This window comes from Coenobita brevimanus, chromosome 40, assembly GCF_032717465.1.
Source record: "Coenobita brevimanus isolate Jiangsu-jjx chromosome 40, ASM3271746v2, whole genome shotgun sequence".
NCBI lineage: Eukaryota > Metazoa > Arthropoda > Malacostraca > Decapoda > Coenobitidae > Coenobita > Coenobita brevimanus.
This window is the reverse complement of record NC_136993.1, coordinates 19,968,033-19,976,967: the sequence shown is the minus strand read 5'-3', so window position 1 is coordinate 19,976,967 and position 8,935 is coordinate 19,968,033.

Here is an 8,935-nt window from a genome sequence, read left to right as displayed (position 1 = left end):
GAAAACGGTATTAGTGAGAGACTTTTGAAAGACCTTGCCGCCTATGTGTATATATATATATATATATATATATATATATATATATATATATAGAGAGAGAGAGAGAGAGAGAGAGAGAGAGATATGTATCTACACTAGCTAGGGTACTCAGCATGTTTGAAACCAAAAAACCAAATACTCTAATCTTATTTTGTTATAGTTCAGTCTTTCTTTCTACTCCAGAAAGGTCATGTACCTCTTAGGCTATGCAAGCCACACCGAACACGACGAGCAGGGAGGTGGCATCAAAGCGATGAGCGGCGAGGTGAGCGTCAACTGCGATGTGTGTTCAAATAGGAAGTGGCAACCTCACGGGCAACAGATAGTCACAAGCCTGCCTATAGTAATATATCCACTGGACATTTCACCATCTACTGTATTATATTTCATAGATTTATTTACTGATAAATAATAAAGTTGTCGATGTCCATTACAAACATATATGCACAGACACACACACACACACACACACACATATATATATATATATATATATATATATATATATATATATAGTGTTGAATTATTATCACTGTAAGTCTTAATTGTTAACTAACACAAAGTGAAACAACAACTCACCATTATAATAAACGGCATGTGAATATGGCGTTTTGATCAGTACTCATTATAAATATGCTAGGCTTGATAAATATGCAGAGTACTTAGCTGTGGTGTTGACGGTAATAAACAATACAGAGATGGCTGATCGTTGTAGAGAGTTTAGAGAGGCACATATGTTTACTGTTTATTGGCAGAGTTGAGAACTGGTCAAGCTTCGAGCAAGCTTCGATGCACAAAAAGTAATCAAATGAAACTTAACATTACTAAAAATCCATTCTAACTTAAATACGTTATTTTCTCCATGACCAGATTTATTTCTAGTGATAAAATAATATTTTTACCCAAATTATACAATACTAATAATTTATTTACAAAGGTGTAGCTGTCGTGGACGGGAATATTTAAACCCGAAATCCAGTCGACATACTCCCCCTGCCCAAAGAATACTGTATAGCCACAATATTTACTCTCCCGTCCCAATCAGGGTACGCCATAGTTGGGGAGGAACCTATAGGCAGTCTGCACGGTGATGTCCTCAACGTGAGCATCACATTGTTAGTCAATTTATGGGTGTAGGGGGTGTTGGGATAGCGCCGGTTTGGCTGTCATCTTTCCCTTCTATATCAGTTTCTAAGGGATTGCACGAAGCTTAACCACTGGTCTCGTGGTCAAACCGGCGCTTGTCCTTAGCTGCATTACCCTACATTCTTGATCGGGACCAATGTAACAATTTGGTAACCCGGACCAAGTCGCCAGAGAAGATTGAGGTCCATCGTGCGTGTACTTCAGCACATCCCCACAGCTTGAGGCAGGTGCTGCCTTCTCTTTCTTGTATGTCAATTGACGGTGTTGCTCCCTGAGAGATACTAGGTAGTCAGTGGTCCATCTCCTCCACAGATCTTTGGTGAAATCTTTGTCACGTATAGGAGACGTCTGTTTATTCCCGAATTAGTCCCCCAGGTGATGTCCGTGAGATCCCATCATCCCTGACTTCCTGTTTCTTGTGGAACTGTCTACCGGACGCAACTCCCATTAATAAGTTATGTGAAGGAGTAATAGGGAGTGGCTCTTCAAGGTCACCGTATGTATAGGGTCCAAGTGGACGGTCATTGACTGTGGCCTCAAGGATTCCAATGTAATACAGTTTTCATAACCTGTTCTTCACGAGTTACTAAAAGCTCGGACCCAATACCTTTCTCAAAGGCCAGCCTTCTAGGATTACCTTATCACTCTTTCCCAGATGGCATCCGAATCCGATGGCGCCCTGGCCGGTATGAACTGCCCTTCCACAACTTACCTTTACCAATTCACTCTGTAACCTTGGATCATATTTTAACTCCACTCAACACACTGGCTCACACTTATAAATTATGTGAAGTGACATTATCACTAATTATGAGTTCAGGGAAGCCTCTCCTGCTACAGAACCTGACGGAAGGCATGAATGGAAGGGACTCACAAAGAGAGGTTTTGACATCCGTCTCAATGTGCATAGCCCTAGTAACTGCACAGGAGTAAACAAGACTAGCATGTAATTTTCCTACGATACCCTTTTCTTTAATAGGTGAGTGCACACTGTGTAGTCTACTCTCTGTTACTTGAAAGCCTGGATTCACTTCCTGAACCCTAAAGTAGGGTAATGGCGGAGCCTGTACAGCACAATATGGGGCACCTTATGTAACCTTTTACAAGTTAAACATTTCCTTAAAACCTTCTTTACAACTTGTCTGATCCTGGTAATCCAAAATCTTTGTCTTATGTAACTTACAACATAACTTACTCCACTATGGCTACACACCTTGTGACAATACTCAAAAAGGAGAGCTGCTACCCTATGTTTACTAGGTATTAGGATAGGGTACTTTGCCTCCTCCTTTAAGTCCGACAACTGTAACCTACCTTTACAACACAACAGCCCACCTTCCATATAGAGGCCTAACTGCTTCACAGCATTACTTGGTGTGCCCTTTCCACTGAATAAATAATGGTAATCCTCAGGGTACTCTTCCATTTGAGCTAATTTAATCATTACTGATTCTGCTGTCCTTATTTCCGGCACTGTCAAATAAGCAGGCATTGCCTCATGTGTTCTTTGTCTCCTATCTTTCAGTGTCTTGATAAATCTCAATACCCACGCCATCACATGCCTTGTCTTCATATAAGAACCATATCGGTCCCAATTCAATATGGCAGGAAGGGTTACCAATACTGGCAATGACAGGGTCTCATCGAGGAGACAACCCGTGGTGACGTCCCCAACTTCCTCAAATGGACCATTTTCCGGCCACATTTTTTGGTGAGGTAGCCATGTGGGCCCTCCCCACCACAAAGAAGAACTTATTAAGGACGCATGTGACTTCCCCTCAGGAAACCATATCACTGGTGTTGTCCTTTGTAGACACATAACGAAATTCAGCATCAGGGCCTAATGCCTTTATTTCGTCAATTCTGTTCTGAACATATACAGGCAACAGTTTTTACTATACAACCAGTATAGGGTTATGTGTCTGTCTGTCCAGAGGTATATTTTTTCTATGCTTAACTCGTCCGCATAGGCCTCAGAAATATACTTGGAGAGACGAGCTGCTAGCATGACAGCAGTCAGTTCTAATTTTGGTACAGTGAGGGGTTTCATGGGTGCTACTTTGGCCTTTGCCATAGCTAATCTACTACTTCCCTCACTAACTAAGTAAGCTGCTACACCATAAGCAGTGGTGCTTGCGTCACTAAATAGATGCAGCGTGACCTTTTTACTATCAGTGACTTGGCGGGGAAATACAATACTGGTACTGTTAATCATATCCTCATATATCCCCTGCCATTCAGCCTCTCTATCTTCCGGTATGGGAACATCCCACCCACATTCAATGCTCCATAGATCTTGCACAAATTTTCTTGCACGGATGATCACCGGCAATAATACTCCCAGAGGGTCAAACACACCTGCAGTTATGCTCAACACCTCACGTTTTGTCACTGCTGTGGGTCTACTTTCATGTCCCTTCACCTGCAACATATCTATATCAGTTAGCCAAATAGTGCCAAGTACTTTTACCTTGTCTTGAACGTCAGAAGCCAAACCCTTTAGGTGGAGTAGCTTCCGCAATTTCACACTGTTTGTTACCCACTCTCTTAAGGACAAATTGGCACTTGAAAATACTCTCAGGGCATCCCAACACAATTGTTGTAAAGCATCCTCATCTTCCTTGGTTCCTTGCGAATTGTCAATATATAACCTTTTCCTTAATTTATAAATCAAGGCTTTATCCTCCTGAACCACTGATAAATGTGTTTGTATGGTGGCATTCAAGAGGAATTGGGAACAATTGGCTCCAAACAATACTGCCTTGAACCTATATATCATGTAAGGGCTATTTAGATTTAAAGGTTCAACAGGCCAAAGAAATCTAGTGGCATCCCTATCCCTTTCAGATAACCCCACCATAAGAAATGCCATCTCAATGTCGCTCACCCAGGCAAAACGATGACACCGAAAGCGCAACAATATCTGCTTGAGGTCATTAACCAAAGATGGGCCTGTGTGTAAGCAGTCATTCAGACTATATGCCCTCTCATGCTCTCTAGCTGAACAATTAAACACTACTCTAATTGGTGTCGTTAAGCTATCTTTAGTGACACCATGATGAGCTAGATAGTGTACAGGATGTCCTACCAGACTCTTGTCCTCCACCTTTTCTATGAAAGCTCTTTCTAATTGATCCTGGATGACTTTACTATACTGTTTGCAATAATTGGGATCCTTCATGAATTTACGCTGCAAACCTCTTAATCTGCCCAAGGCTAACTTAAAATTGTCAGGCAACTTATCAACGTTTTCTTTCCATGGTAATTCCACAGTATATTGTCCCTGTTCTTTGGAATATTGCACCGTTTCATAGAAGTTACATAATACCTCTCTCTCCTTCTTATCGGTCTCATTGGGACTAATACCTACGTGATCTAAGTCCCATAGAGCTGTCAGATCCTTGATTTCTGGAGTAGTATTCCTGCCATCAATATTTGCTAACTCCATTATCGGATCTACTGCCAGTTTTAGAACAGTTACCAGCTCTACTTGAGTATCTTCTTCTTCTGACCGATAAGTGCCACTCAGTGTATAACCATAAATTGTGGGTAACAAAATTATGCTTCCTTCCCTTATATAGCCAGCGTGTACAAAGTGATAATAAAAGTCCACCCCAAGCAGAAGTTCGACTATATCCCCACTAGTGACACTTGGATCTGCTAACTTGTAGCCTCGAGTCTTCAGATCCCACACATTATGTTGCAGCCCCTTCCCTGGCTTATAGTTAGTGTAGTTCGTCTACAACCACCGCCCTCAACTCTGCGCACCTTTCTACGATTGCGGTAAAACAACTCCACTACCTCATAATCATCACTACCCCTAGAGCCAGTATATCCTTGCAGTTGTAAACGTTCCTTTCTCATCTTGTTTACCTTCAAGTTTGCTAAACTTGATCTTAGAACAAAGGTACGTTGTGAGCATTGATCTAATAGAGCCCTAACCTTCCTCTGCTGGCCCGTTTGAGTAACCAATGGGATCTGAATCGTTGGCAACAACACTGCATTACGACTCGAAGCCACAGCCATTGTCACTGTTGGTTCTTGGGTTACTGTTTGTTCATGGGGTTCAGAACGAGCAGTCGGACACAAATAGTTGTAGTGTTTCTGCTGGCAATATCGACACGGCCTTACTTTGGGATTTGTACAACCCTGACTACCATGATCTGCCGACAAACATCCGACACACAGCTTCAATTGCTTTGCTTTCTTTAATTTTGCCCCTTTTACTTTATACTTTGTACACTTAACCCAAAAATGTCCTGGTTTAAAACACAATTTACATCCCTTCCTCTGCATAGGTTCAGCGTGTTTCACTTGCTTCACTGCATATGCTGCCGTAGCGGTCTCACCCAAATGTTCTAAGGAATTCTGTCTACTTTCGATGTTACATACCTCCGTCTTTAACACACGAACGTAATCATCTACATCCAACCACTTTTCTTTAAGCTCATGTTTGATCAATTCTGAAAGTGTACCAGGGAGTTTTTTATGGAGTAAAACAACACAAATTTCACTCACAGTCACTCCCATTGTACGTAGTGATTCTAACGCACATTCATATGATGCAGAAAAGTCCTTTAGTTCATTCATTTCATGAGGTGGAGCAGGTAAATTACGTAATTTAGCAATGTGAGCAACCTTTATGTGATCTTCTTGACCGTAGGTATTCTTTAAAACTGTGACTGCTGATTCATAACTAGCTGCTATAAACTGAATCCACTAATAATTCGGAGTGCTTCACCACTTAATTGTCCCTTAAGATATGTAAATTTCTGGATGTCTGTCACATCTGTTCGTGAGTGCACACTACAGTCAAACAGCTCCCAAAAACCCAGTCACTGAATGGGATCACCTTCAAATACTGGCAATTTCAGAGACGATAATTTAATTCCCATTGCTTTCCGACTCTGCCTGTTCTTGTACTACCGAGCCTTGGCGGGTAATTCTAGAGCACTCTCTAATTCTATCAAGTATCTGTTGACCTTATTAACATATTCAATATCACTGACCACTTCTCTTTCTAGGTCTTCATCAGGATATAATTCATACAACTCCTGATTGTAAGACTCGATCTCAGTGAGGATTTTCTCAACCATCACTTTCATACTTTTGATGTCGTGAACGGTTGTGACATGTTCTATAAACTCTGTTAGTTAGCGGTCAGTTTTGTGACTGCTCCCTTTTTGGCAGCTCTAAGCCTCTTTAATGATTTTATTTTATCCATTTTAATTATATAGGCAATTAAATGAAAGAAGATGACAACAAGTGCAGATTTTAAGTTAAATGCAGTCGTTCTTGGGCGAATCCAAATAAAATTAAATGAATTAAAACTATGCCGGATTTCTATATTAAAATTTTGACAAATAATTTTGTCAAGCTCCTGTGAGGGTAGTATGTTAGGCAGTCTAGGAGATCAAACCCTAAACTCCCTCACAAGGAGCTTGTTGCCCAAGAAAGCAACACCCTCTTTTCAGAAGTCCATCCAACACCCTTTTGCTGCCTGGTGCATCCAAGCACGCCAAATTTGCGGACATAAAAGGCTGGAGCATCGTCTGGATACTGCACCGGACGACCTAGTGGGAATCTCTGGACATAGGAATGCCCAAAGAAGGCTACCTTCTTCAAAGGGGACAGATAATCTACTGGGGAGGGTTCAAACGCTACCCCGAAACCCCCCCAACCACGCGCAGCCTCCCCTGATGCCCCACGCAACATATGGTTGTTTGCCGACACAGCACAAACAATGCTCGGCTCTCACACCCACAATAACCCAGGTTCGAATCCTGGTCACGGCACCAAATTTATGTTAGTTATTATCACTGCAGGGGGTCTTAATTATTAACTAACACAAAGTGAAACAACAACTCACCATTACAATAAACGGTATGTGAATATGGCGTTTTGATCAGTACTCAGTATAAATATGCTAGGCCTAATAAATATGCTGAGTACTTAGCTGTGGTGTTGACGGTAATAAATGCAGAGAGATGGCTGATCGTTGTAGAGAGTTTGAGGCACATATGTTTACTGTTTAGTGGCAGGTTGAGAACTGGTCAGCTTTGAGCAGCTTTGTGTACGAAGTAATCAAATGAAACTTAACATTACTGAATCATTCTAACTAAATATGTTGTTTTCTCCATGACCAGATTTATCTCTAGTGATAAATAATATTTTACCCGAATTATACAATACAATAATTTATTTACAAAGGTGTGCTGTCGTGGGCGGAATATTTAAACCCGAAATCCACGACAAGTGTATATACTTATCTGCTTATTAGTTTTAAGCCGACAGTGTAACGAAAGGAATAGGGCACTAAATACTAGTATGAATTTTAGAAATCAATGGTCTTTGATACGTTTTATAACAATGGTGCAATAAACATTACTTAACCTGAGGCGTCCCGTCGACGTATGGGTACATCACAAAGTTTTGTCACAGCTAGATTCGTCGACGTACCGGTACGTTGCACAATTGCAAGGTTCAAAATTTGCACAATTTTCAATTTTCGCGCGATTTTTGGTATGTATACACGGGACACCTTCCTCTACAAGATGCCAGGCAGGGACAATGCCTTACCCCGCATGACCTCCCCCCTCGCATGCCATTGCCTCGGCAATTCACCTGTTACCAGTGACCTGGCCAATAAAGACATTCAGGACCAGAGTGATTCCCCAATCGATGACAATGTGGAGGACAAAGTTTACGTAGCATTAGAGGAAGAAAAAGTCAGAAATGATGATCAGGTAATGTCGCCAAAAAGATCAGGTATGTTGATGTGTTAGTGAGTGAAACAATGCTTATATTGCCTATATTACTGTTTGAAAACCAATATACTCTCATACTACATATAAATTCGTACAGATAAATGAATAAATACCGTTTATGAGTGGTGTGCAATAGTTAACCTCCCATAGAACTCATTTCCTTTGGAGCCAGCCTGATAGAAAACCCAGTAAGGTAAGGAGTACAGCTACTTATATCGAGTATTTTAAACCTCAGGTGAGCGATTTCTCTATGAATTTTTGATGTTTCTCACTAAAAGCGGAGGCTTTAGCCAAAATTTTTTTTTCCAAAATTGGTCAGGATTGGGGGGAGTCGGTGGTGGAAAATCGGTTGGGACAGGGGTGGTTTAAGCAATCGTATGGCAAACTAACGCTCCCTTACAATTAACCATTTGTAAGCAGTTATTCACAGATATCTTCCCATTGTTTTTTTAACACAACAATATTTTTGTGGAGTGGATCATTTGGATCCCACACAGCTCCCCTGTGGTACACAGTTCCAATACGGTGTTGAGTAGACATAATAACCACAACCCAACCACCCCACCACACAGTACCAGCACAACTGAATGATAATGCAAATGCCTGGGGAATGGGGATGTTGCTAGGCAGTGCGCGACATTTCGGAATACCCTGCATCACGTAGTTATGAGCGTGGAGGGTAAGCGAGGCGACAAACCTCCCTGCTCATTCAGTGTGGCCACCCACATAGGATTTAATGAGTTTTATCATGTCGCCTCATCCCTCCCTGCTCAAGTTTCCGCATGCATCGCGTTCAGTGTGTCTGTACACTTATGCTTTTGAAGAGGGTCTATAAGATGTCCAGGACCTTTCTATTTCACCTTTTGCAAACTAACACACAGTATTTGTGCGTACTTCTTTATTATTACAGGTAACCTCAAATGACCTCTGACCAGTGACTTCAAATGACCTCCAACCAGTGACCTCAAATGACCCTGGAGGTC